The 24,033-nt window shown below is 43.5% G+C and overlaps 41 non-coding genes across 41 annotated transcripts; 20 read left to right on the top strand and 21 right to left on the bottom strand.

Annotated features, from left to right (window-relative positions):
* Positions 1-70: 70 nt before the first annotated feature.
* On the bottom strand, positions 71-142 carry Trnaq-cug (transfer RNA glutamine (anticodon CUG)). Its single transcript has one exon. It is a non-coding gene; the product is annotated as a tRNA-Gln (tRNA).
* A 248-nt stretch (positions 143-390) lies between these two features.
* On the top strand, positions 391-479 carry Trnay-gua (transfer RNA tyrosine (anticodon GUA)). The gene is given in 2 exon segments: positions 391-427; positions 444-479. It is a non-coding gene; the product is annotated as a tRNA-Tyr (tRNA).
* Positions 480-837: 358 nt separating this feature from the next.
* Trnaq-cug (transfer RNA glutamine (anticodon CUG)) lies at positions 838-909 on the bottom strand. The gene has a single exon. It is a non-coding gene; the product is annotated as a tRNA-Gln (tRNA).
* Positions 910-1,157: 248 nt separating this feature from the next.
* On the top strand, positions 1,158-1,246 carry Trnay-gua (transfer RNA tyrosine (anticodon GUA)). Its single transcript is given in 2 exon segments — positions 1,158-1,194; positions 1,211-1,246. It is a non-coding gene; the product is annotated as a tRNA-Tyr (tRNA).
* A 358-nt stretch (positions 1,247-1,604) lies between these two features.
* Trnaq-cug (transfer RNA glutamine (anticodon CUG)) lies at positions 1,605-1,676 on the bottom strand. Its single transcript has one exon. It is a non-coding gene; the product is annotated as a tRNA-Gln (tRNA).
* A 248-nt stretch (positions 1,677-1,924) lies between these two features.
* Positions 1,925-2,013, top strand: Trnay-gua (transfer RNA tyrosine (anticodon GUA)). The gene is given in 2 exon segments: positions 1,925-1,961; positions 1,978-2,013. It is a non-coding gene; the product is annotated as a tRNA-Tyr (tRNA).
* Positions 2,014-2,371: 358 nt separating this feature from the next.
* Positions 2,372-2,443, bottom strand: Trnaq-cug (transfer RNA glutamine (anticodon CUG)). The gene has a single exon. It is a non-coding gene; the product is annotated as a tRNA-Gln (tRNA).
* Positions 2,444-8,651: 6,208 nt separating this feature from the next.
* Trnaq-cug (transfer RNA glutamine (anticodon CUG)) lies at positions 8,652-8,723 on the bottom strand. Its single transcript has one exon. It is a non-coding gene; the product is annotated as a tRNA-Gln (tRNA).
* A 248-nt stretch (positions 8,724-8,971) lies between these two features.
* Trnay-gua (transfer RNA tyrosine (anticodon GUA)) lies at positions 8,972-9,060 on the top strand. The gene is given in 2 exon segments: positions 8,972-9,008; positions 9,025-9,060. It is a non-coding gene; the product is annotated as a tRNA-Tyr (tRNA).
* Positions 9,061-9,418: 358 nt separating this feature from the next.
* On the bottom strand, positions 9,419-9,490 carry Trnaq-cug (transfer RNA glutamine (anticodon CUG)). The gene has a single exon. It is a non-coding gene; the product is annotated as a tRNA-Gln (tRNA).
* Positions 9,491-9,738: 248 nt separating this feature from the next.
* On the top strand, positions 9,739-9,827 carry Trnay-gua (transfer RNA tyrosine (anticodon GUA)). The gene is given in 2 exon segments: positions 9,739-9,775; positions 9,792-9,827. It is a non-coding gene; the product is annotated as a tRNA-Tyr (tRNA).
* Positions 9,828-10,185: 358 nt separating this feature from the next.
* On the bottom strand, positions 10,186-10,257 carry Trnaq-cug (transfer RNA glutamine (anticodon CUG)). Its single transcript has one exon. It is a non-coding gene; the product is annotated as a tRNA-Gln (tRNA).
* A 248-nt stretch (positions 10,258-10,505) lies between these two features.
* On the top strand, positions 10,506-10,594 carry Trnay-gua (transfer RNA tyrosine (anticodon GUA)). The gene is given in 2 exon segments: positions 10,506-10,542; positions 10,559-10,594. It is a non-coding gene; the product is annotated as a tRNA-Tyr (tRNA).
* A 358-nt stretch (positions 10,595-10,952) lies between these two features.
* Positions 10,953-11,024, bottom strand: Trnaq-cug (transfer RNA glutamine (anticodon CUG)). Its single transcript has one exon. It is a non-coding gene; the product is annotated as a tRNA-Gln (tRNA).
* A 248-nt stretch (positions 11,025-11,272) lies between these two features.
* On the top strand, positions 11,273-11,361 carry Trnay-gua (transfer RNA tyrosine (anticodon GUA)). Its single transcript is given in 2 exon segments — positions 11,273-11,309; positions 11,326-11,361. It is a non-coding gene; the product is annotated as a tRNA-Tyr (tRNA).
* Positions 11,362-11,719: 358 nt separating this feature from the next.
* On the bottom strand, positions 11,720-11,791 carry Trnaq-cug (transfer RNA glutamine (anticodon CUG)). The gene has a single exon. It is a non-coding gene; the product is annotated as a tRNA-Gln (tRNA).
* Positions 11,792-12,039: 248 nt separating this feature from the next.
* On the top strand, positions 12,040-12,128 carry Trnay-gua (transfer RNA tyrosine (anticodon GUA)). Its single transcript is given in 2 exon segments — positions 12,040-12,076; positions 12,093-12,128. It is a non-coding gene; the product is annotated as a tRNA-Tyr (tRNA).
* Positions 12,129-12,486: 358 nt separating this feature from the next.
* Positions 12,487-12,558, bottom strand: Trnaq-cug (transfer RNA glutamine (anticodon CUG)). Its single transcript has one exon. It is a non-coding gene; the product is annotated as a tRNA-Gln (tRNA).
* Positions 12,559-12,806: 248 nt separating this feature from the next.
* On the top strand, positions 12,807-12,895 carry Trnay-gua (transfer RNA tyrosine (anticodon GUA)). Its single transcript is given in 2 exon segments — positions 12,807-12,843; positions 12,860-12,895. It is a non-coding gene; the product is annotated as a tRNA-Tyr (tRNA).
* Positions 12,896-13,253: 358 nt separating this feature from the next.
* Trnaq-cug (transfer RNA glutamine (anticodon CUG)) lies at positions 13,254-13,325 on the bottom strand. The gene has a single exon. It is a non-coding gene; the product is annotated as a tRNA-Gln (tRNA).
* Positions 13,326-13,573: 248 nt separating this feature from the next.
* Positions 13,574-13,662, top strand: Trnay-gua (transfer RNA tyrosine (anticodon GUA)). The gene is given in 2 exon segments: positions 13,574-13,610; positions 13,627-13,662. It is a non-coding gene; the product is annotated as a tRNA-Tyr (tRNA).
* Positions 13,663-14,020: 358 nt separating this feature from the next.
* Positions 14,021-14,092, bottom strand: Trnaq-cug (transfer RNA glutamine (anticodon CUG)). The gene has a single exon. It is a non-coding gene; the product is annotated as a tRNA-Gln (tRNA).
* A 248-nt stretch (positions 14,093-14,340) lies between these two features.
* Positions 14,341-14,429, top strand: Trnay-gua (transfer RNA tyrosine (anticodon GUA)). The gene is given in 2 exon segments: positions 14,341-14,377; positions 14,394-14,429. It is a non-coding gene; the product is annotated as a tRNA-Tyr (tRNA).
* A 358-nt stretch (positions 14,430-14,787) lies between these two features.
* Positions 14,788-14,859, bottom strand: Trnaq-cug (transfer RNA glutamine (anticodon CUG)). Its single transcript has one exon. It is a non-coding gene; the product is annotated as a tRNA-Gln (tRNA).
* Positions 14,860-15,107: 248 nt separating this feature from the next.
* Trnay-gua (transfer RNA tyrosine (anticodon GUA)) lies at positions 15,108-15,196 on the top strand. Its single transcript is given in 2 exon segments — positions 15,108-15,144; positions 15,161-15,196. It is a non-coding gene; the product is annotated as a tRNA-Tyr (tRNA).
* A 358-nt stretch (positions 15,197-15,554) lies between these two features.
* Trnaq-cug (transfer RNA glutamine (anticodon CUG)) lies at positions 15,555-15,626 on the bottom strand. The gene has a single exon. It is a non-coding gene; the product is annotated as a tRNA-Gln (tRNA).
* Positions 15,627-15,874: 248 nt separating this feature from the next.
* On the top strand, positions 15,875-15,963 carry Trnay-gua (transfer RNA tyrosine (anticodon GUA)). The gene is given in 2 exon segments: positions 15,875-15,911; positions 15,928-15,963. It is a non-coding gene; the product is annotated as a tRNA-Tyr (tRNA).
* Positions 15,964-16,321: 358 nt separating this feature from the next.
* On the bottom strand, positions 16,322-16,393 carry Trnaq-cug (transfer RNA glutamine (anticodon CUG)). The gene has a single exon. It is a non-coding gene; the product is annotated as a tRNA-Gln (tRNA).
* A 248-nt stretch (positions 16,394-16,641) lies between these two features.
* Positions 16,642-16,730, top strand: Trnay-gua (transfer RNA tyrosine (anticodon GUA)). The gene is given in 2 exon segments: positions 16,642-16,678; positions 16,695-16,730. It is a non-coding gene; the product is annotated as a tRNA-Tyr (tRNA).
* Positions 16,731-17,088: 358 nt separating this feature from the next.
* Positions 17,089-17,160, bottom strand: Trnaq-cug (transfer RNA glutamine (anticodon CUG)). The gene has a single exon. It is a non-coding gene; the product is annotated as a tRNA-Gln (tRNA).
* A 248-nt stretch (positions 17,161-17,408) lies between these two features.
* On the top strand, positions 17,409-17,497 carry Trnay-gua (transfer RNA tyrosine (anticodon GUA)). The gene is given in 2 exon segments: positions 17,409-17,445; positions 17,462-17,497. It is a non-coding gene; the product is annotated as a tRNA-Tyr (tRNA).
* Positions 17,498-17,855: 358 nt separating this feature from the next.
* On the bottom strand, positions 17,856-17,927 carry Trnaq-cug (transfer RNA glutamine (anticodon CUG)). The gene has a single exon. It is a non-coding gene; the product is annotated as a tRNA-Gln (tRNA).
* Positions 17,928-18,175: 248 nt separating this feature from the next.
* Positions 18,176-18,264, top strand: Trnay-gua (transfer RNA tyrosine (anticodon GUA)). Its single transcript is given in 2 exon segments — positions 18,176-18,212; positions 18,229-18,264. It is a non-coding gene; the product is annotated as a tRNA-Tyr (tRNA).
* A 358-nt stretch (positions 18,265-18,622) lies between these two features.
* Positions 18,623-18,694, bottom strand: Trnaq-cug (transfer RNA glutamine (anticodon CUG)). Its single transcript has one exon. It is a non-coding gene; the product is annotated as a tRNA-Gln (tRNA).
* Positions 18,695-18,942: 248 nt separating this feature from the next.
* Positions 18,943-19,031, top strand: Trnay-gua (transfer RNA tyrosine (anticodon GUA)). The gene is given in 2 exon segments: positions 18,943-18,979; positions 18,996-19,031. It is a non-coding gene; the product is annotated as a tRNA-Tyr (tRNA).
* Positions 19,032-19,389: 358 nt separating this feature from the next.
* On the bottom strand, positions 19,390-19,461 carry Trnaq-cug (transfer RNA glutamine (anticodon CUG)). Its single transcript has one exon. It is a non-coding gene; the product is annotated as a tRNA-Gln (tRNA).
* A 248-nt stretch (positions 19,462-19,709) lies between these two features.
* On the top strand, positions 19,710-19,798 carry Trnay-gua (transfer RNA tyrosine (anticodon GUA)). The gene is given in 2 exon segments: positions 19,710-19,746; positions 19,763-19,798. It is a non-coding gene; the product is annotated as a tRNA-Tyr (tRNA).
* Positions 19,799-20,156: 358 nt separating this feature from the next.
* On the bottom strand, positions 20,157-20,228 carry Trnaq-cug (transfer RNA glutamine (anticodon CUG)). Its single transcript has one exon. It is a non-coding gene; the product is annotated as a tRNA-Gln (tRNA).
* A 248-nt stretch (positions 20,229-20,476) lies between these two features.
* Positions 20,477-20,565, top strand: Trnay-gua (transfer RNA tyrosine (anticodon GUA)). The gene is given in 2 exon segments: positions 20,477-20,513; positions 20,530-20,565. It is a non-coding gene; the product is annotated as a tRNA-Tyr (tRNA).
* Positions 20,566-20,923: 358 nt separating this feature from the next.
* Positions 20,924-20,995, bottom strand: Trnaq-cug (transfer RNA glutamine (anticodon CUG)). Its single transcript has one exon. It is a non-coding gene; the product is annotated as a tRNA-Gln (tRNA).
* A 248-nt stretch (positions 20,996-21,243) lies between these two features.
* Positions 21,244-21,332, top strand: Trnay-gua (transfer RNA tyrosine (anticodon GUA)). Its single transcript is given in 2 exon segments — positions 21,244-21,280; positions 21,297-21,332. It is a non-coding gene; the product is annotated as a tRNA-Tyr (tRNA).
* The last annotated feature ends 2,701 nt before the right edge of the window (positions 21,333-24,033 follow it).

Below are 24,033 nucleotides of genomic sequence, written 5' to 3'. Positions count from 1 at the left end.
AAATCCCTGAGCCTATCGCTGCTACTTGCTCGGCGAGAAACGCTTATTACAGAAAATTTAGACTAAACGAAGGTTCCACCGAGATTCGAACTCGGATCGCTGGATTCAGAGTCCAGAGTGCTAACCGTTACACCATGGAACCAGACAGGAGCATGGGACTCGTAAATACACTTAGCAGTACTCTGGCATACTTCAGACACTTCCTACTTGCATTTTTTAACTTAATTGACACGATCGAGCATTATAAAACTTAATCTGGGCAATGTTTGCAGCTGCAGCCGATGACTGCATTTCCTGTGCGTCTATATGACCGCGCTGAGTAGCAGTGTGTGGAAATGAAAGACAGGGACGGACGTAAAGCAATCAGTACGAATAAGAAAGCATGCACAGCCTCTGGTAGCTCAGTTGGTAGAGCGGTGGACTGTAGTGGACGATTCACAGTTATCCATAGGTCGCTGGTTCAAATCCGGCCCAGAGGACTGTTTTTCTAATCTCAGGAGCAAAGAGGCTCCAGAGCATGCCCACTCGGTCAGAACCTCCCTATGTTTTAAACCTATTTTAAAGGAAATTCATTTGCTCAGCTTATAATAGCTAGTTGATAATCATGGGATTCTTAGCCTTCGTAGGATAATGATATTTCTTCGAATTACCGTAAAATTGCTTGCTCTTACAGGCATTACTCGTTTAATGTGCTATATAGGTCACATAGTCGCACCAATATTCAACAGTTTCACAGACGTCTCGTTTTTTACACAAACGTAGAAACTAAATCCCTGAGCCTATCGCTGCTACTTGCTCGGCGAGAAACGCTTATTACAGAAAATTTAGACTAAACGAAGGTTCCACCGAGATTCGAACTCGGATCGCTGGATTCAGAGTCCAGAGTGCTAACCGTTACACCATGGAACCAGACAGGAGCATGGGACTCGTAAATACACTTAGCAGTACTCTGGCATACTTCAGACACTTCCTACTTGCATTTTTTAACTTAATTGACACGATCGAGCATTATAAAACTTAATCTGGGCAATGTTTGCAGCTGCAGCCGATGACTGCATTTCCTGTGCGTCTATATGACCGCGCTGAGTAGCAGTGTGTGGAAATGAAAGACAGGGACGGACGTAAAGCAATCAGTACGAATAAGAAAGCATGCACAGCCTCTGGTAGCTCAGTTGGTAGAGCGGTGGACTGTAGTGGACGATTCACAGTTATCCATAGGTCGCTGGTTCAAATCCGGCCCAGAGGACTGTTTTTCTAATCTCAGGAGCAAAGAGGCTCCAGAGCATGCCCACTCGGTCAGAACCTCCCTATGTTTTAAACCTATTTTAAAGGAAATTCATTTGCTCAGCTTATAATAGCTAGTTGATAATCATGGGATTCTTAGCCTTCGTAGGATAATGATATTTCTTCGAATTACCGTAAAATTGTTTGCTCTTACAGGCATTACTCGTTTAATGTGCTATATAGGTCACATAGTCGCACCAATATTCAACAGTTTCACAGACGTCTCGTTTTTTACACAAACGTAGAAACTAAATCCCTGAGCCTATCGCTGCTACTTGCTCGGCGAGAAACGCTTATTACAGAAAATTTAGACTAAACGAAGGTTCCACCGAGATTCGAACTCGGATCGCTGGATTCAGAGTCCAGAGTGCTAACCGTTACACCATGGAACCAGACAGGAGCATGGGACTCGTAAATACACTTAGCAGTACTCTGGCATACTTCAGACACTTCCTACTTGCATTTTTTAACTTAATTGACACGATCGAGCATTATAAAACTTAATCTGGGCAATGTTTGCAGCTGCAGCCGATGACTGCATTTCCTGTGCGTCTATATGACCGCGCTGAGTAGCAGTGTGTGGAAATGAAAGACAGGGACGGACGTAAAGCAATCAGTACGAATAAGAAAGCATGCACAGCCTCTGGTAGCTCAGTTGGTAGAGCGGTGGACTGTAGTGGACGATTCACAGTTATCCATAGGTCGCTGGTTCAAATCCGGCCCAGAGGACTGTTTTTCTAATCTCAGGAGCAAAGAGGCTCCAGAGCATGCCCACTCGGTCAGAACCTCCCTATGTTTTAAACCTATTTTAAAGGAAATTCATTTGCTCAGCTTATAATAGCTAGTTGATAATCATGGGATTCTTAGCCTTCGTAGGATAATGATATTTCTTCGAATTACCGTAAAATTGCTTGCTCTTACAGGCATTACTCGTTTAATGTGCTATATAGGTCACATAGTCGCACCAATATTCAACAGTTTCACAGACGTCTCGTTTTTTACACAAACGTAGAAACTAAATCCCTGAGCCTATCGCTGCTACTTGCTCGGCGAGAAACGCTTATTACAGAAAATTTAGACTAAACGAAGGTTCCACCGAGATTCGAACTCGGATCGCTGGATTCAGAGTCCAGAGTGCTAACCGTTACACCATGGAACCAGACAGGAGCATGGGACTCGTAAATACACTTAGCAGTACTCTGGCATACTTCAGACACTTCCTACTTGCATTTTTTAACTTAATTGACACGATCGAGCATTATAAAACTTAATCTGGGCAATGTTTGCAGCTGCAGCCGATGACTGCATTTCCTGTGCGTCTATATGACCGCGCTGAGTAGCAGTGTGTGGAAATGAAAGACAGGGACGGACGTAAAGCAATCAGTACGAATAAGAAAGCATGCACAGCCTCTGGTAGCTCAGTTGGTGACAGTCAGCCGGCGGACGCGGTCGAGGTCGGACGTGCTGTGCTGCGCGCCGCGCCGTTGCTGTTTACGTGTGGTGAGTCACTGCGCTTGCTTCAGTGTCTACCAGTGTTTTGTGTGATCTGGAAATGACCTCGATTTCGTGATGTCTCAGCCGAGTAGGAAAGACACACTGAAGTTTACTTTTGAGAGAAACTTTGTCCGACCTAAATCTTTTGAAGTTGAGCAATGGTTAGAAGATGAAGTAAAGATAGGACTTGAAGATATAATCGGGATACATCTTTCGATTGTCAGTAGCACCGTTTTCGTTAAATTAGCTCGATCAGACATGTGTGAGAAAATAGTTGAATCTTGTGGTGGTATCCTAAAATTTAAACATAGCGATGGAAATGTGGGGGAAGTTGTTGTTTCGCATGCCGGCCTAGGAATACGGACTGTTCGACTTTTTGAACTTCCATTTGAAATAACCAGTGAACAGATCAACGCAGTGCTCTGTCCCTACGGTAAAATCATAAGCAATATTGCGGAACGTTGGTCTAGTGCACATAAATTCCCGGTTCTTAATGGGGTGCGGCAATTGAAAATCGAGCTGCAGAAGCACATCCCGTCTTATGTTAACGTATGCGGGTATCGTGCGATAGTAATGTACGATGATCAGCCTCGAACGTGTGCCGCATGCAATTCGACAGGTCACGTGCGTGCCGAGTGCGTGCAGAGGCGAGTGGCGCAGCTGCCTGCCGGCGAGGCAGCCAGGCCCCCCGCGATGACAACACTGCCTGTGACGTACGTCGCCGTAGCGCGTGGGCTTTCGGCTACATCCACGGTCACCGAAGTCAGTGAAAATACTGTTGTGCCTGCGCCAGTGACGCAACTGGGGACTGTTGCAACGCCGGAAGAGACCCCACCTAAACCCATAGAAGTATCGCCGTCCGTAGTAGTCACCGAAGAACAGGCATCCGACATGCAAACGGCTGCGTCCCAATCGGCCGCTGCTACTCCACGGGGGGAATCTCCAGCAGGTTCCGATCAAGGCCCACACAATCGTACGTCTCCCAGAAAAACTAAAAAACGGAGAGTTGCCCGCCAGGGTGCAGAACAGATTGCACCGGTTCTGCGCGAAAAGGCTAAACAGATAGGTGAACAACTCAGTGACAAAGCATCTGATAGCACAAACCATGATCATCCCTCAGCCAGTTTACCATCAGCCCTTGACAATGTCTCAGATGCTCTCCCTCTGAACCCCGAACAGTCAGCTCAACTCCGACCCGACTGTGATGTCCGCATGGTCAAACTCTATCCTGCTCCAGAGTCGGTAACGACCTCGACACAACCACCACCAACTAGTTGGGCGGACGATACAGAATCTACTGCCGAAGTAGACAGTATGGATACTTCCGACACGGTGACAGCCGTCACTTCAGTCTCCAAAGACGACGATGTTAACGAGAAGGATAACGCCTCGACAGAAACTGCCGCGCAAAAAGAACGCACGACTGATCCCTTTTTAACCGGAGACTATTTTTAACTCTGCCTTTAAAGTGACTCAATACATGTTTTTGTTATCTGGAATTGCTTCCAAAGTGCTTCTACGACGTGGCTTGTTTTTTACAGTGTTATTTCTGTTTGATATCGGACTGATTTTAGGTATTGCTCCTGTTTAGTCCACCACTATTCCGCCACAGGCCTATCGACTTGCTACTCTCAATATTAATAAGATACGTAGCGCTCTTAAACTGCAACATTTAAAAGACTTTTTATATGCAGCTGATGTAGACATTTTATTTGTACAAGAAGTAACAGAGATCAGACTTGATTGCATACCAGGTTATAATGTGATCACTAATCCTGGGGCCGGTTGCGAATTAGGTACAGCTTTTATTGTGAAGGAAGGTATCATTATTACCGACGTCACAAAACTGCCGAACAGTAGGGGCATTGCGGGCACTTTTTATAACAACAGACTCATTAATGTGTATGCCCCGTCCGGTTCCAGTAATAGACGTCAAAGGGCAGAATTTTTTAAAGAAGAAATAGTTCCTCTCTTTGGCGTCCGCCACACCAATGTCATCTTCGGAGGCGACTTTAACTGTGTCATCAGTGCAAAGGACCAGACTCCCAATCTTAACAAATCACTTGAACTGGAACGAATTGTACGAGACTTGCGCTTAGTTGATTCTTGGGAGCTCAAGCATGGGGCTGCACCTGGGTTTACCCATATCACGACCCATTCGGCAAGCCGTCTTGATCGAATTTATGTCACACCCACTTTGAGGAATAACATTCTGCAGTCAGAAGTATGGCCAGTGGCGTTCTCCGATCATGCTGCATACATCTGTACTATAAGTCTAGACCGACAACGGACGTGTCGATACAGGGGCCTGTGGAAATTAAATGTTTCACATCTACAAGACTCGGCGTGTCAAGAAGCCTTCCTCAATACCTGGCGAGAATGTGAGCAACGATTTGCCTCTTATAATTCGGCCATTGATTGGTGGCTCAGGTGCGCCAAACCTAAAATTAGGTGGTGTTTCATGAACTACGCACGGGAAAAGAGCTTTTGGCTTCAAAGGACGATTAATTTCTATTTTCATTGTCTGCGGGAACTGTATATGCTCGGTACTTCGGCTGTCGAGAATTGTCAACGAATTAAGAAAATCCAGGCCAAAATCCTAACCTTAAGGAGGAAGCAGCTAGAAGGCTACAAAGTCAGGTCGCGGGTCCAGACTACTGTACACCAAGCACTCACCTCAGTCTACCATATGATCCAAGAAAGTAAGAACGGCTCCCGTAAAATACTGACGGAGTTAATTGCTGAGGATGGCGCAACGCTGACTACGCACAACGAGATTAAAGCGGCGGTGCTCAACTACTTCACCACCTTGATGTCCAATAAAGAAGTTAACGTGCAAGCGCAGGAAGCTCTTTTGAATAATTTGCGCAACAGAGTCAGTCTCGTGGACGCGGAAAAGCTATTAGATGCGGCGACCGAAGAAGACGTGGAATATGTACTCTGGAAAAGTGCTACGAATAAATCCCCCGGACCTGACGGAATTCCCGCCGAATTCTATCAAAAATTCTGGAACACCATAAAGGCGAAAATCACTTGCATCTGTAACGAACTTCTAGACCACAACAACGTGATCCCCGCCAGCTTCTGTGAAGGCATAATCGTTCTAATTAAAAAAACCTCAGGCAGTGCAAACGTAAAAAATCTAAGACCGATAACGCTGCTCAACAGCGACTATAAAATATTTGCGAGACTTTTGGCCCAAAGGCTTAAATCTACAATGACCAGTATCATTGGCCCTTACCAGACCAGCGTGGGCAAGGATCGGAAAATTCAACAGACTTTGTGCGACTACCGTGATTTAATCTCTATTGCGGAAGTCTGTAAGCTGAAATGTGCCATCATGTCTTTGGACTTCGACAAAGCCTTTGACAGGGTAAACCACCAGTATCTCTTTCGTACCATGTATGCGATGGGTTTTCCACCTGGGTTCGTCGCAATTATACAACAGATGGTAGCGACTAATTTATCCAGAGTCATCATCAATGGCCAGCCTACCCGAGCAATAGCGATAGCCAGTTCCGTCAGGCAGGGCTGCCCAATGTCCATGGCGCTTTTTGCGATTGCCATTGAGCCTTTGTTAGCTACCCTGACGCAAAGTTTACAGGGCATCGTCATACATGGATCCCGAGTAGTGTGCAAGGCGTATGCAGACGATGTCGGTTTCCTTGTACTAAATAGAACTGAAGTCGAGACCGCACTACAGATAGTCAGGCAATATGAGCAAGCGTCAGGTGCACAGCTAAACTGGACGAAGTCTGGAATATTCAACATTGGCCGCGGCCTAGGATCGCACCCTCATAGACAACTACGTCAGCTGAAGATCTTCAAGTGTCTTGGAATTGATTTTCAGAGTAATATTCGGCACACCATTACAACCAACTATAGAAAGCTTCTCCGGACTATTCGTGCCAGCATACGGGAACACAGTGTACGAAAACTAAATGAAATTCAGAAAGTTATGGTCGCAAATGTATACCTCACCTCGAAACTCACTTATATCGCTCAAGTTTTACCAATGTCTGCACTCACTGCAAAACGAATTATGTCAGCGTTAGGACAGTTTGTCAGCCATCACCACATTTTTAAAGTTCAGTTTGACACCTTAACGCTTGCCACAAAAAATGGTGGCTTAAATCTTGTCGATGTTGGAAAGAAGGCGCAAGCTTTATACATATCAACAACTTTCCACCAGTGGAAACACTCAGCTGATAGTCTCGCTGCTCACCTGCTTACTGAGATAGCTCCGGCCGACCTCAGGCCACCTATCACGGTGCAACACATTCCAAACGGGCTTTACCACTTAAAATGGTTTTTACTGGAGTACAGTTATGTAAAAACAAGGATCCCCGAACAAGCAATGAAGACAGTGAAACACGTGTACCAGGAACTCATGAAAGATAAGAAGAAAAATAACATTGAAGAAAAATACAACCTTTACGACTGGAAGGTAATCTGGGAGAACATCCATTGTCCGTATTTGCCGTCAACAATGAAAGCCACTTGGTATTTCGCAGTTAACAGAAAATTGGCAACTAACTCCAAACTACATAACATACACCTCGCAGAATCACCTTTGTGCACAACGTGTAATTTAATAGATACTGATGAACACAGGTTTGTGTGCGAAAACATAAAAGATATATGGGAATATATCACGAACAAGTTAGCACTCATCAGTAGAACATCGCCCAGATATATAACACCTGCTGCCTTTCTGACGCCGGACGATACCCCGTACCCACGGACGAGAAGGAACGCACTAAACTGGTTAAAAGCCGCTACCGTACATTACTTATTTACAAAAGAAGAAAAGAGTAAAGAAGACTTCTGGGTCTATCTTACAACTCAGCACCATATGCTAATGAAAACGAAAAACTATAAGGATAACTTCGCCAACTACCTGCTCAAAACAGTAACATAAAAAAAAAAAAAAAAAAAAAAAAAAAAAAAAAAAAGAGAGAGAGAGAGAGAGAGAGAGAGAGAGAGAGAGAGAGAGAGAGAGACTACCAGATCAATTGATTGAATTTCATGTTGACACGAACATTCAGCAGCTACTCACTCAAGATCAGACGGACCATCGATAAGGCGAATAATATGTCATGTTGACCGAACCACAAGTTACAAACACCACTGAAGTAATCGATTGGCAAGAGTTTCAAGCTTCATTTCGTAAGAAGAAGAAAATTCAGTTTTCTGTTTCGAGCAATATTTTAGTTCTCCTTCAATTTCGCAGAGTTCAGAACGAAGCATTTTAATTTTAGAAGAAATGGATTTTCAATTTTCTTTTAACTTCTTTGACGTTTTCTGTTAACACGAGGCAATGGAGCCGCAATAAATTTCAGTTACTATTTTCTTCATATAGATGCTTGTATCGTGAACGACGCATATCACCAAAAAAAAAAAAAAAAAAAAAAAAAAAAAAAAAAAAAAAAAAAAAAAAGTTGGTAGAGCGGTGGACTGTAGTGGACGATTCACAGTTATCCATAGGTCGCTGGTTCAAATCCGGCCCAGAGGACTGTTTTTCTAATCTCAGGAGCAAAGAGGCTCCAGAGCATGCCCACTCGGTCAGAACCTCCCTATGTTTTAAACCTATTTTAAAGGAAATTCATTTGCTCAGCTTATAATAGCTAGTTGATAATCATGGGATTCTTAGCCTTCGTAGGATAATGATATTTCTTCGAATTACCGTAAAATTGCTTGCTCTTACAGGCATTACTCGTTTAATGTGCTATATAGGTCACATAGTCGCACCAATATTCAACAGTTTCACAGACGTCTCGTTTTTTACACAAACGTAGAAACTAAATCCCTGAGCCTATCGCTGCTACTTGCTCGGCGAGAAACGCTTATTACAGAAAATTTAGACTAAACGAAGGTTCCACCGAGATTCGAACTCGGTTCGCTGGATTCAGAGTCCAGAGTGCTAACCGTTACACCATGGAACCAGACAGGAGCATGGGACTCGTAAATACACTTAGCAGTACTCTGGCATACTTCAGACACTTCCTACTTGCATTTTTTAACTTAATTGACACGATCGAGCATTATAAAACTTAATCTGGGCAATGTTTGCAGCTGCAGCCGATGACTGCATTTCCTGTGCGTCTATATGACCGCGCTGAGTAGCAGTGTGTGGAAATGAAAGACAGGGACGGACGTAAAGCAATCAGTACGAATAAGAAAGCATGCACAGCCTCTGGTAGCTCAGTTGGTAGAGCGGTGGACTGTAGTGGACGATTCACAGTTATCCATAGGTCGCTGGTTCAAATCCGGCCCAGAGGACTGTTTTTCTAATCTCAGGAGCAAAGAGGCTCCAGAGCATGCCCACTCGGTCAGAACCTCCCTATGTTTTAAACCTATTTTAAAGGAAATTCATTTGCTCAGCTTATAATAGCTAGTTGATAATCATGGGATTCTTAGCCTTCGTAGGATAATGATATTTCTTCGAATTACCGTAAAATTGCTTGCTCTTACAGGCATTACTCGTTTAATGTGCTATATAGGTCACATAGTCGCACCAATATTCAACAGTTTCACAGACGTCTCGTTTTTTACACAAACGTAGAAACTAAATCCCTGAGCCTATCGCTGCTACTTGCTCGGCGAGAAACGCTTATTACAGAAAATTTAGACTAAACGAAGGTTCCACCGAGATTCGAACTCGGATCGCTGGATTCAGAGTCCAGAGTGCTAACCGTTACACCATGGAACCAGACAGGAGCATGGGACTCGTAAATACACTTAGCAGTACTCTGGCATACTTCAGACACTTCCTACTTGCATTTTTTAACTTAATTGACACGATCGAGCATTATAAAACTTAATCTGGGCAATGTTTGCAGCTGCAGCCGATGACTGCATTTCCTGTGCGTCTATATGACCGCGCTGAGTAGCAGTGTGTGGAAATGAAAGACAGGGACGGACGTAAAGCAATCAGTACGAATAAGAAAGCATGCACAGCCTCTGGTAGCTCAGTTGGTAGAGCGGTGGACTGTAGTGGACGATTCACAGTTATCCATAGGTCGCTGGTTCAAATCCGGCCCAGAGGACTGTTTTTCTAATCTCAGGAGCAAAGAGGCTCCAGAGCATGCCCACTCGGTCAGAACCTCCCTATGTTTTAAACCTATTTTAAAGGAAATTCATTTGCTCAGCTTATAATAGCTAGTTGATAATCATGGGATTCTTAGCCTTCGTAGGATAATGATATTTCTTCGAATTACCGTAAAATTGCTTGCTCTTACAGGCATTACTCGTTTAATGTGCTATATAGGTCACATAGTCGCACCAATATTCAACAGTTTCACAGACGTCTCGTTTTTTACACAAACGTAGAAACTAAATCCCTGAGCCTATCGCTGCTACTTGCTCGGCGAGAAACGCTTATTACAGAAAATTTAGACTAAACGAAGGTTCCACCGAGATTCGAACTCGGATCGCTGGATTCAGAGTCCAGAGTGCTAACCGTTACACCATGGAACCAGACAGGAGCATGGGACTCGTAAATACACTTAGCAGTACTCTGGCATACTTCAGACACTTCCTACTTGCATTTTTTAACTTAATTGACACGATCGAGCATTATAAAACTTAATCTGGGCAATGTTTGCAGCTGCAGCCGATGACTGCATTTCCTGTGCGTCTATATGACCGCGCTGAGTAGCAGTGTGTGGAAATGAAAGACAGGGACGGACGTAAAGCAATCAGTACGAATAAGAAAGCATGCACAGCCTCTGGTAGCTCAGTTGGTAGAGCGGTGGACTGTAGTGGACGATTCACAGTTATCCATAGGTCGCTGGTTCAAATCCGGCCCAGAGGACTGTTTTTCTAATCTCAGGAGCAAAGAGGCTCCAGAGCATGCCCACTCGGTCAGAACCTCCCTATGTTTTAAACCTATTTTAAAGGAAATTCATTTGCTCAGCTTATAATAGCTAGTTGATAATCATGGGATTCTTAGCCTTCGTAGGATAATGATATTTCTTCGAATTACCGTAAAATTGCTTGCTCTTACAGGCATTACTCGTTTAATGTGCTATATAGGTCACATAGTCGCACCAATATTCAACAGTTTCACAGACGTCTCGTTTTTTACACAAACGTAGAAACTAAATCCCTGAGCCTATCGCTGCTACTTGCTCGGCGAGAAACGCTTATTACAGAAAATTTAGACTAAACGAAGGTTCCACCGAGATTCGAACTCGGATCGCTGGATTCAGAGTCCAGAGTGCTAACCGTTACACCATGGAACCAGACAGGAGCATGGGACTCGTAAATACACTTAGCAGGACTCTGGCATACTTCAGACACTTCCTACTTGCATTTTTTAACTTAATTGACACGATCGAGCATTATAAAACTTAATCTGGGCAATGTTTGCAGCTGCAGCCGATGACTGCATTTCCTGTGCGTCTATATGACCGCGCTGAGTAGCAGTGTGTGGAAATGAAAGACAGGGACGGACGTAAAGCAATCAGTACGAATAAGAAAGCATGCACAGCCTCTGGTAGCTCAGTTGGTAGAGCGGTGGACTGTAGTGGACGATTCACAGTTATCCATAGGTAGCTGGTTCAAATCCGGCCCAGAGGACTGTTTTTCTAATCTCAGGAGCAAAGAGGCTCCAGAGCATGCCCACTCGGTCAGAACCTCCCTATGTTTTAAACCTATTTTAAAGGAAATTCATTTGCTCAGCTTATAATAGCTAGTTGATAATCATGGGATTCTTAGCCTTCGTAGGATAATGATATTGCTTCGAATTACCGTAAAATTGCTTGCTCTTACAGGCATTACTCGTTTAATGTGCTATATAGGTCACATAGTCGCACCAATATTCAACAGTTTCACAGACGTCTCGTTTTTTACACAAACGTAGAAACTAAATCCCTGAGCCTATCGCTGCTACTTGCTCGGCGAGAAACGCTAATTACAGAAAATTTAGACTAAACGAAGGTTCCATCGAGATTCGAACTCGGATCGCTGGATTCAGAGTCCAGAGTGCTAACCGTTACACCATGGAACCAGACAGGAGCATGGGACTCGTAAATACACTTAGCAGTACTCTGGCATACTTCAGACACTTCCTACTTGCATTTTTTAACTTAATTGACACGATCGAGCATTATAAAACTTAATCTGGGCAATGTTTGCAGCTGCAGCCGATGACTGCATTTCCTGTGCGTCTATATGACCGCGCTGAGTAGCAGTGTGTGGAAATGAAAGACAGGGACGGACGTAAAGCAATCAGTACGAATAAGAAAGCATGCACAGCCTCTGGTAGCTCAGTTGGTAGAGCGGTGGACTGTAGTGGACGATTCACAGTTATCCATAGGTCGCTGGTTCAAATCCGGCCCAGAGGACTGTTTTTCTAATCTCAGGAGCAAAGAGGCTCCAGAGCATGCCCACTCGGTCAGAACCTCCCTATGTTTTAAACCTATTTTAAAGGAAATTCATTTGCTCAGCTTATAATAGCTAGTTGATAATCATGGGATTCTTAGCCTTCGTAGGATAATGATATTTCTTCGAATTACCGTAAAATTGCTTGCTCTTACAGGCATTACTCGTTTAATGTGCTATATAGGTCACATAGTCGCACCAATATTCAACAGTTTCACAGACGTCTCGTTTTTTACACAAACGTAGAAACTAAATCCCTGAGCCTATCGCTGCTACTTGCTCGGCGAGAAACGCTTATTACAGAAAATTTAGACTAAACGAAGGTTCCACCGAGATTCGAACTCGGATCGCTGGATTCAGAGTCCACAGTGCTAACCGTTACACCATGGAACCAGACAGGAGCATGGGACTCGTAAATACACTTAGCAGTACTCTGGCATACTTCAGACACTTCCTACTTGCATTTTTTAACTTAATTGACACGATCGAGCATTATAAAACTTAATCTGGGCAATGTTTGCAGCTGCAGCCGATGACTGCATTTCCTGTGCGTCTATATGACCGCGCTGAGTAGCAGTGTGTGGAAATGAAAGACAGGGACGGACGTAAAGCAATCAGTACGAATAAGAAAGCATGCACAGCCTCTGGTAGCTCAGTTGGTAGAGCGGTGGACTGTAGTGGACGATTCACAGTTATCCATAGGTCGCTGGTTCAAATCCGGCCCAGAGGACTGTTTTTCTAATCTCAGGAGCAAAGAGGCTCCAGAGCATGCCCACTCGGTCAGAACCTCCCTATGTTTTAAACCTATTTTAAAGGAAATTCATTTGCTCAGCTTATAATAGCTAGTTGATAATCATGGGATTCTTAGCCTTCGTAGGATAATGATATTTCTTCGAATTACCGTAAAATTGCTTGCTCTTACAGGCATTACTCGTTTAATGTGCTATATAGGTCACATAGTCGCACCAATATTCAACAGTTTCACAGACGTCTCGTTTTTTACACAAACGTAGAAACTAAATCCCTGAGCCTATCGCTGCTACTTGCTCGGCGAGAAACGCTTATTACAGAAAATTTAGACTAAACGAAGGTTCCACCGAGATTCGAACTCGGATCGCTGGATTCAGAGTCCAGAGTGCTAACCGTTACACCATGGAACCAGACAGGAGCATGGGACTCGTAAATACACTTAGCAGTACTCTGGCATACTTCAGACACTTCCTACTTGCATTTTTTAACTTAATTGACACGATCGAGCATTATAAAACTTAATCTGGGCAATGTTTGCAGCTGCAGCCGATGACTGCATTTCCTGTGCGTCTATATGACCGCGCTGAGTAGCAGTGTGTGGAAATGAAAGACAGGGACGGACGTAAAGCAATCAGTACGAATAAGAAAGCATGCACAGCCTCTGGTAGCTCAGTTGGTAGAGCGGTGGACTGTAGTGGACGATTCACAGTTATCCATAGGTCGCTGGTTCAAATCCGGCCCAGAGGACTGTTTTTCTAATCTCAGGAGCAAAGAGGCTCCAGAGCATGCCCACTCGGTCAGAACCTCCCTATGTTTTAAACCTATTTTAAAGGAAATTCATTTGCTCAGCTTATAATAGCTAGTTGATAATCATGGGATTCTTAGCCTTCGTAGGATAATGATATTTCTTCGAATTACCGTAAAATTGCTTGCTCTTACAGGCATTACTCGTTTAATGTGCTATATAGGTCACATAGTCGCACCAATATTCAACAGTTTCACAGACGTCTCGTTTTTTACACAAACGTAGAAACTAAATCCCTGAGCCTATCGCTGCTACTTGCTCGGCGAGAAACGCTTATTACAGAAAATTTAGACTAAACGAAGGTTCCACCGAGATTCGAACTCGGATCGCTGGATTCAGAGTCCAGAGTGCTAACCGTTACACCATGGAACCAGACAGGAGCATGGGACTCGTAAATACACTTAGCAGTACTCTGGCATACTTCAGACACTTCCTACTTGCATTTTTTAACTTAATTGACACGATCGAGCATTATAAAACTTAATCTGGGCAATGTTTGCAGCTGCAGCCGATGACTGCATTTCCTGTGCGTCTATATGACCGCGCTGAGTAGCAGTGTGTGGAAATGAAAGACAGGGACGGACGTAAAGCAATCAGTACGAATAAGAAAGCATGCACAGCCTCTGGTAGCTCAGTTGGTAGAGCGGTGGACTGTAGTGGACGATTCACAGTTATCCATAGGTCGCTGGTTCAAATCCGGCCCAGAGGACTGTTTTTCTAATCTCAGGAGCAAAGAGGCTCCAGAGCATGCCCACTCGGTCAGAACCTCCCTATGTTTTAAACCTATTTTAAAGGAAATTCATTTGCTCAGCTTATAATAGCTAGTTGATAATCATGGGATTCTTAGCCTTCGTAGGATAATGATATTTCTTCGAATTACCGTAAAATTGCTTGCTCTTACAGGCATTACTCGTTTAATGTGCTATATAGGTCACATAGTCGCACCAATATTCAACAGTTTCACAGACGTCTCGTTTTTTACACAAACGTAGAAACTAAATCCCTGAGCCTATCCCTGCTACTTGCTCGGCGAGAAACGCTTATTACAGAAAATTTAGACTAAACGAAGGTTCCACCGAGATTCGAACTCGGATCGCTGGATTCAGAGTCCAGAGTGCTAACCGTTACACCATGGAACCAGACAGGAGCATGGGACTCGTAAATACACTTAGCAGTACTCTGGCATACTTCAGACACTTCCTACTTGCATTTTTTAACTTAATTGACACGATCGAGCATTATAAAACTTAATCTGGGCAATGTTTGCAGCTGCAGCCGATGACTGCATTTCCTGTGCGTCTATATGACCGCGCTGAGTAGCAGTGTGTGGAAATGAAAGACAGGGACGGACGTAAAGCAATCAGTACGAATAAGAAAGCATGCACAGCCTCTGGTAGCTCAGTTGGTAGAGCGGTGGACTGTAGTGGACGATTCACAGTTATCCATAGGTCGCTGGTTCAAATCCGGCCCAGAGGACTGTTTTTCTAATCTCAGGAGCAAAGAGGCTCCAGAGCATGCCCACTCGGTCAGAACCTCCCTATGTTTTAAACCTATTTTAAAGGAAATTCATTTGCTCAGCTTATAATAGCTAGTTGATAATCATGGGATTCTTAGCCTTCGTAGGATAATGATATTTCTTCGAATTACCGTAAAATTGCTTGCTCTTACAGGCATTACTCGTTTAATGTGCTATATAGGTCACATAGTCGCACCAATATTCAACAGTTTCACAGACGTCTCGTTTTTTACACAAACGTAGAAACTAAATCCCTGAGCCTATCGCTGCTACTTGCTCGGCGAGAAACGCTTATTACAGAAAATTTAGACTAAACGAAGGTTCCACCGAGATTCGAACTCGGATCGCTGGATTCAGAGTCCAGAGTGCTAACCGTTACACCATGGAACCAGACAGGAGCATGGGACTCGTAAATACACTTAGCAGTACTCTGGCATACTTCAGACACTTCCTACTTGCATTTTTTAACTTAATTGACACGATCGAGCATTATAAAACTTAATCTGGGCAATGTTTGCAGCTGCAGCCGATGACTGCATTTCCTGTGCGTCTATATGACCGCGCTGAGTAGCAGTGTGTGGAAATGAAAGACAGGGACGGACGTAAAGCAATCAGTACGAATAAGAAAGCATGCACAGCCTCTGGTAGCTCAGTTGGTAGAGCGGTGGACTGTAGTGGACGATTCACAGTTATCCATAGGTCGCTGGTTCAAATCCGGCCCAGAGGACTGTTTTTCTAATCTCAGGAGCAAAGAGGCTCCAGAGCATGCCCACTCGGTCAGAACCTCCCTATGTTTTAAACCTATTTTAAAGGAAATTCATTTGCTCAGCTTATAATAGCTAGTTGATAATCATGGGATTCTTAGCCTTCGTAGGATAATGATATTTCTTCGAATTACCGTAAAATTGCTTGCTCTTACAGGCATTACTCGTTTAATGTGCTATATAGGTCACATAGTCGCACCAATATTCAACAGTTTCACAGACGTCTCGTTTTTTACACAAACGTAGAAACTAAATCCCTGAGCCTATCGCTGCTACTTGCTCGGCGAGAAACGCTTATTACAGAAAATTTAGACTAAACGAAGGTTCCACCGAGATTCGAACTCGGATCGCTGGATTCAGAGTCCAGAGTGCTAACCGTTACACCATGGAACCAGACAGGAGCATGGGACTCGTAAATACACTTAGCAGTACTCTGGCATACTTCAGACACTTCCTACTTGCATTTTTTAACTTAATTGACACGATCGAGCATTATAAAACTTAATCTGGGCAATGTTTGCAGCTGCAGCCGATGACTGCATTTCCTGTGCGTCTATATGACCGCGCTGAGTAGCAGTGTGTGGAAATGAAAGACAGGGACGGACGTAAAGCAATCAGTACGAATAAGAAAGCATGCACAGCCTCTGGTAGCTCAGTTGGTAGAGCGGTGGACTGTAGTGGACGATTCACAGTTATCCATAGGTCGCTGGTTCAAATCCGGCCCAGAGGACTGTTTTTCTAATCTCAGGAGCAAAGAGGCTCCAGAGCATGCCCACTCGGTCAGAACCTCCCTATGTTTTAAACCTATTTTAAAGGAAATTCATTTGCTCAGCTTATAATAGCTAGTTGATAATCATGGGATTCTTAGCCTTCGTAGGATAATGATATTTCTTCGAATTACCGTAAAATTGCTTGCTCTTACAGGCATTACTCGTTTAATGTGCTATATAGGTCACATAGTCGCACCAATATTCAACAGTTTCACAGACGTCTCGTTTTTTACACAAACGTAGAAACTAAATCCCTGAGCCTATCGCTGCTACTTGCTCGGCGAGAAACGCTTATTACAGAAAATTTAGACTAAACGAAGGTTCCACCGAGATTCGAACTCGGATCGCTGGATTCAGAGTCCAGAGTGCTAACCGTTACACCATGGAACCAGACAGGAGCATGGGACTCGTAAATACACTTAGCAGTACTCTGGCATACTTCAGACACTTCCTACTTGCATTTTTTAACTTAATTGACACGATCGAGCATTATAAAACTTAATCTGGGCAATGTTTGCAGCTGCAGCCGATGACTGCATTTCCTGTGCGTCTATATGACCGCGCTGAGTAGCAGTGTGTGGAAATGAAAGACAGGGACGGACGTAAAGCAATCAGTACGAATAAGAAAGCATGCACAGCCTCTGGTAGCTCAGTTGGTAGAGCGGTGGACTGTAGTGGACGATTCACAGTTATCCATAGGTCGCTGGTTCAAATCCGGCCCAGAGGACTGTTTTTCTAATCTCAGGAGCAAAGAGGCTCCAGAGCATGCCCACTCGGTCAGAACCTCCCTATGTTTTAAACCTATTTTAAAGGAAATTCATTTGCTCAGCTTATAATAGCTAGTTGATAATCATGGGATTCTTAGCCTTCGTAGGATAATGATATTTCTTCGAATTACCGTAAAATTGCTTGCTCTTACAGGCATTACTCGTTTAATGTGCTATATAGGTCACATAGTCGCACCAATATTCAACAGTTTCACAGACGTCTCGTTTTTTACACAAACGTAGAAACTAAATCCCTGAGCCTATCGCTGCTACTTGCTCGGCGAGAAACGCTTATTACAGAAAATTTAGACTAAACGAAGGTTCCACCGAGATTCGAACTCGGATCGCTGGATTCAGAGTCCAGAGTGCTAACCGTTACACCATGGAACCAGACAGGAGCATGGGACTCGTAAATACACTTAGCAGTACTCTGGCATACTTCAGACACTTCCTACTTGCATTTTTTAACTTAATTGACACGATCGAGCATTATAAAACTTAATCTGGGCAATGTTTGCAGCTGCAGCCGATGACTGCATTTCCTGTGCGTCTATATGACCGCGCTGAGTAGCAGTGTGTGGAAATGAAAGACAGGGACGGACGTAAAGCAATCAGTACGAATAAGAAAGCATGCACAGCCTCTGGTAGCTCAGTTGGTAGAGCGGTGGACTGTAGTGGACGATTCACAGTTATCCATAGGTCGCTGGTTCAAATCCGGCCCAGAGGACTGTTTTTCTAATCTCAGGAGCAAAGAGGCTCCAGAGCATGCCCACTCGGTCAGAACCTCCCTATGTTTTAAACCTATTTTAAAGGAAATTCATTTGCTCAGCTTATAATAGCTAGTTGATAATCATGGGATTCTTAGCCTTCGTAGGATAATGATATTTCTTCGAATTACCGTAAAATTGCTTGCTCTTACAGGCATTACTCGTTTAATGTGCTATATAGGTCACATAGTCGCACCAATATTCAACAGTTTCACAGACGTCTCGTTTTTTACACAAACGTAGAAACTAAATCCCTGAGCCTATCGCTGCTACTTGCTCGGCGAGAAACGCTTATTACAGAAAATTTAGACTAAACGAAGGTTCCACCGAGATTCGAACTCGGATCGCTGGATTCAGAGTCCAGAGTGCTAACCGTTACACCATGGAACCAGACAGGAGCATGGGACTCGTAAATACACTTAGCAGTACTCTGGCATACTTCAGACACTTCCTACTTGCATTTTTTAACTTAATTGACACGATCGAGCATTATAAAACTTAATCTGGGCAATGTTTGCAGCTGCAGCCGATGACTGCATTTCCTGTGCGTCTATATGACCGCGCTGAGTAGCAGTGTGTGGAAATGAAAGACAGGGACGGACGGAAAGCAATCAGTACGAATAAGAAAGCATGCACAGCCTCTGGTAGCTCAGTTGGTAGAGCGGTGGACTGTAGTGGACGATTCACAGTTATCCATAGGTCGCTGGTTCAAATCCGGCCCAGAGGACTGTTTTTCTAATCTCAGGAGCAAAGAGGCTCCAGAGCATGCCCACTCGGTCAGAACCTCCCTATGTTTTAAACCTATTTTAAAGGAAATTCATTTGCTCAGCTTATAATAGCTAGTTGATAATCATGGGATTCTTAGCCTTCGTAGGATAATGATATTTCTTCGAATTACCGTAAAATTGCTTGCTCTTACAGGCATTACTCGTTTAATGTGCTATATAGGTCACATAGTCGCACCAATATTCAACAGTTTCACAGACGTCTCGTTTTTTACACAAACGTAGAAACTAAATCCCTGAGCCTATCGCTGCTACTTGCTCGGCGAGAAACGCTTATTACAGAAAATTTAGACTAAACGAAGGTTCCACCGAGATTCGAACTCGGATCGCTGGATTCAGAGTCCAGAGTGCTAACCGTTACACCATGGAACCAGACAGGAGCATGGGACTCGTAAATACACTTAGCAGTACTCTGGCATACTTCAGACACTTCCTACTTGCATTTTTTAACTTAATTGACACGATCGAGCATTATAAAACTTAATCTGGGCAATGTTTGCAGCTGCAGCCGATGACTGCATTTCCTGTGCGTCTATATGACCGCGCTGAGTAGCAGTGTGTGGAAATGAAAGACAGGGACGGACGTAAAGCAATCAGTACGAATAAGAAAGCATGCACAGCCTCTGGTAGCTCAGTTGGTAGAGCGGTGGACTGTAGTGGACGATTCACAGTTATCCATAGGTCGCTGGTTCAAATCCGGCCCAGAGGACTGTTTTTCTAATCTCAGGAGCAAAGAGGCTCCAGAGCATGCCCACTCGGTCAGAACCTCCCTATGTTTTAAACCTATTTTAAAGGAAATTCATTTGCTCAGCTTATAATAGCTAGTTGATAATCATGGGATTCTTAGCCTTCGTAGGATAATGATATTTCTTCGAATTACCGTAAAATTGCTTGCTCTTACAGGCATTACTCGTTTAATGTGCTATATAGGTCACATAGTCGCACCAATATTCAACAGTTTCACAGACGTCTCGTTTTTTACACAAACGTAGAAACTAAATCCCTGAGCCTATCGCTGCTACTTGCTCGGCGAGAAACGCTTATTACAGAAAATTTAGACTAAACGAAGGTTCCACCGAGATTCGAACTCGGATCGCTGGATTCAGAGTCCAGAGTGCTAACCGTTACACCATGGAACCAGACAGGAGCATGGGACTCGTAAATACACTTAGCAGTACTCTGGCATACTTCAGACACTTCCTACTTGCATTTTTTAACTTAATTGACACGATCGAGCATTATAAAACTTAATCTGGGCAATGTTTGCAGCTGCAGCCGATGACTGCATTTCCTGTGCGTCTATATGACCGCGCTGAGTAGCAGTGTGTGGAAATGAAAGACAGGGACGGACGTAAAGCAATCAGTACGAATAAGAAAGCATGCACAGCCTCTGGTAGCTCAGTTGGTAGAGCGGTGGACTGTAGTGGACGATTCACAGTTATCCATAGGTCGCTGGTTCAAATCCGGCCCAGAGGACTGTTTTTCTAATCTCAGGAGCAAAGAGGCTCCAGAGCATGCCCACTCGGTCAGAACCTCCCTATGTTTTAAACCTATTTTAAAGGAAATTCATTTGCTCAGCTTATAATAGCTAGTTGATAATCATGGGATTCTTAGCCTTCGTAGGATAATGATATTTCTTCGAATTACCGTAAAATTGCTTGCTCTTACAGGCATTACTCGTTTAATGTGCTATATAGGTCACATAGTCGCACCAATATTCAACAGTTTCACAGACGTCTCGTTTTTTACACAAACGTAGAAACTAAATCCCTGAGCCTATCGCTGCTACTTGCTCGGCGAGAAACGCTTATTACAGAAAATTTAGACTAAACGAAGGTTCCACCGAGATTCGAACTCGGATCGCTGGATTCAGAGTCCAGAGTGCTAACCGTTACACCATGGAACCAGACAGGAGCATGGGACTCGTAAATACACTTAGCAGTACTCTGGCATACTTCAGACACTTCCTACTTGCATTTTTTAACTTAATTGACACGATCGAGCATTATAAAACTTAATCTGGGCAATGTTTGCAGCTGCAGCCGATGACTGCATTTCCTGTGCGTCTATATGACCGCGCTGAGTAGCAGTGTGTGGAAATGAAAGACAGGGACGGACGTAAAGCAATCAGTACGAATAAGAACGCATGCACAGCCTCTGGTAGCTCAGTTGGTAGAGCGGTGGACTGTAGTGGACGATTCACAGTTATCCATAGGTCGCTGGTTCAAATCCGGCCCAGAGGACTGTTTTTCTAATCTCAGGAGCAAAGAGGCTCCAGAGCATGCCCACTCGGTCAGAACCTCCCTATGTTTTAAACCTATTTTAAAGGAAATTCATTTGCTCAGCTTATAATAGCTAGTTGATAATCATGGGATTCTTAGCCTTCGTAGGATAATGATATTTCTTCGAATTACCGTAAAATTGCTTGCTCTTACAGGCATTACTCGTTTAATGTGCTATATAGGTCACATAGTCGCACCAATATTCAACAGTTTCACAGACGTCTCGTTTTTTACACAAACGTAGAAACTAAATCCCTGAGCCTATCGCTGCTACTTGCTCGGCGAGAAACGCTTATTACAGAAAATTTAGACTAAACGAAGGTTCCACCGAGATTCGAACTCGGATCGCTGGATTCAGAGTCCAGAGTGCTAACCGTTACACCATTTTTTTTTTTTTTTTTTTTTTTTTTTTTACCTAATTGCAGAATTTCCATTTGTTGCGCGCTTTGTATTTTTAATTATAAATTGCCATCTCGGCTAGGCTTCATAATTGAAAAAAAAAAAAAAAAATAAGAATTTGAATTTAAGTGCCGATTGATGACAATCGTTAAATAAATGAATTTCTTCTCTTAATAAAAGTGGGAAAAAATTTCGGGACTCCCTTCATTTGTTGCGACTTAAATGCGGTGCTTTGAATCATATAGTGTTCTTTGCTTCTCCGATTATTGTTGTATAAAAGAAAGTCTTTTGTTTGCTCTTCGCTGTCATCCGATTCCCAGTCGCTCGAAGACAATTTTGAGCATGTTGCCATACGTCTTCTTATGGCCTGGATATTTAACTATTCTATCATATTCATTTTTCAGGTACATATGAAAATCAATGATATTGTCGGTCCCTAAGTTATTAACGACATAGCTAACGTATGTTCCCATTAACCAATGAATTGAGTTATTTTTGGTGGCAGGGAAATATTGTATCTGTGGCCGGAGAAGTATCAGAGGCTGAAAATTGTCGGTGGATGATCTTGTCAGGAAAGCCAATTGGTCTCTCAACCATTTCCAGTTGTCCATATGCCCAGCACACGTGAATCTGTGGACTGTGGTATCGAGGAGATTACATTGGAGACAAAGGTTTGTTTGGCTAATCCCGATGGAGTGCAATCGTTCGTTGGTACTAACTATATTGTTGACCGATTTGTACCATGATGTTTTGGCGTCGGAGGAGAGACCACGCAGGTTGATATTCTTCCATATAGTTGCCCAATCGTAATACGGATATTTTTCTTCTATTTTATTCTTCCCTTCATTTTTCTTTCTGAGACACATAATTGCTCGGGCCGTTAACTGCCGCGAATTGGTTATTTCGCTATTGATATAACTCAGATCGACGAAAAATGTACGCACATGACGAAGACGGGGATTGATTTTGTGCACATCAACTGGCGCGTGGAGACTTGCAGGTCTAAGAATTTCAAATAGCTTAGTTGTAATGCTTGTAGCGTTTTCATTAAGAAGACTAGTGGTCCGTTTAAGGAAAAGAGCAGAGGCCTTGTTCTTAATATCAGTTAAGCCCAGACCTCCATTGCTGGGATCTAGGGTAGCTGTTCTCCCAGTCACTCTAAACACTTCACCTCGCCATAGGTAGTTAGTGACGATTGACATTATCTTTCCAGCGATCATGGTGGGAAGTGGAAAGAGTTGCGCAGTATAATAAGCTTTTGATAAAAGGCAATTATTAACTAAATGAATTCTCTGATACTGATTTAAAGTTCGGGGCAGGTTTTCTCTGATGGCTCCTTGAATATATCCGGATGTAGTTTTCCAGTTTAGGGCTGCCATTTTTAGTGGACACGTAGTCAGAGTCGTCCCAAGTGATTTGCACTGTGTGACCGGTGTTGCCCAAGTGACAGTTACGTGTTGAAAACCCCGCAGGTTTAGAAATCTGCTCTTATTGGCATTGGTGGTGGCTCCCGACACGCTGCAGTACTTTTTAAGGAGCAGTTCCAATTTGGAAATGTCATCGACGTTCCGTAAAACGACGCCTACATCATCAGCGTATGCATTTGTGACTGTTTTGTGACCTGCTAACGTAATACCTGTTAGATTGGCGTGGAGACTGCGGAGTAGCGGCTCCAAGGAAAAGACGAATAGAAGCATGGAAAGCGGGCTGCCCTGAGGAACGCCACGCCGTATCTGAATCTGCTTAGTTCTTTGGCAGTTGACAGAGATACTTGCGCTGATTCCCAACGCAACGTTCTTAACCACACTGAGAGCTCGTTCGTCAAAGCCGATTTTTCTCATTGTTGTAAGAAGGAACCTGTGATCCACACGGTCGAAGGCTTTGTGAAAATCAATAAAACAAATGGCACATTTGATGTTCGTCACTGAAGTGATGGCAATTAAGTCCCTGTATTCCGCAATACTTTTGAAAATAGTCCTGCCAGGTACACATGACTGATTTTGACTTACTATTTTTTTGGCTATAAGTGAAAGTCTGTTATTTAACATTCTAGCTATGATTTTATAGTCGGAGTTAAGCAACGAAATAGGGCGAAAGTTGTTTAGATTTCGCTTCGAAGTTGTCTTTGGAACTAGTACTATTGTGCATTCTTTCATAGCAGCAGGTAGTGGTTTTCCTTGGATAATCTCGTTTGCCATTTGAGTGAACTGTGCTCCTATGAGTGACCAGTATCGTAGATAAAATTCAACGGGCAACCCATCCG

This window comes from Schistocerca nitens, chromosome 2, assembly GCF_023898315.1.
Source record: "Schistocerca nitens isolate TAMUIC-IGC-003100 chromosome 2, iqSchNite1.1, whole genome shotgun sequence".
NCBI classification, from domain to species: Eukaryota; Metazoa; Arthropoda; class Insecta; order Orthoptera; family Acrididae; genus Schistocerca; species Schistocerca nitens.
Note: the sequence above shows the minus strand (reverse complement) of the source record. Positions and strands in the feature narration are given on the sequence as shown.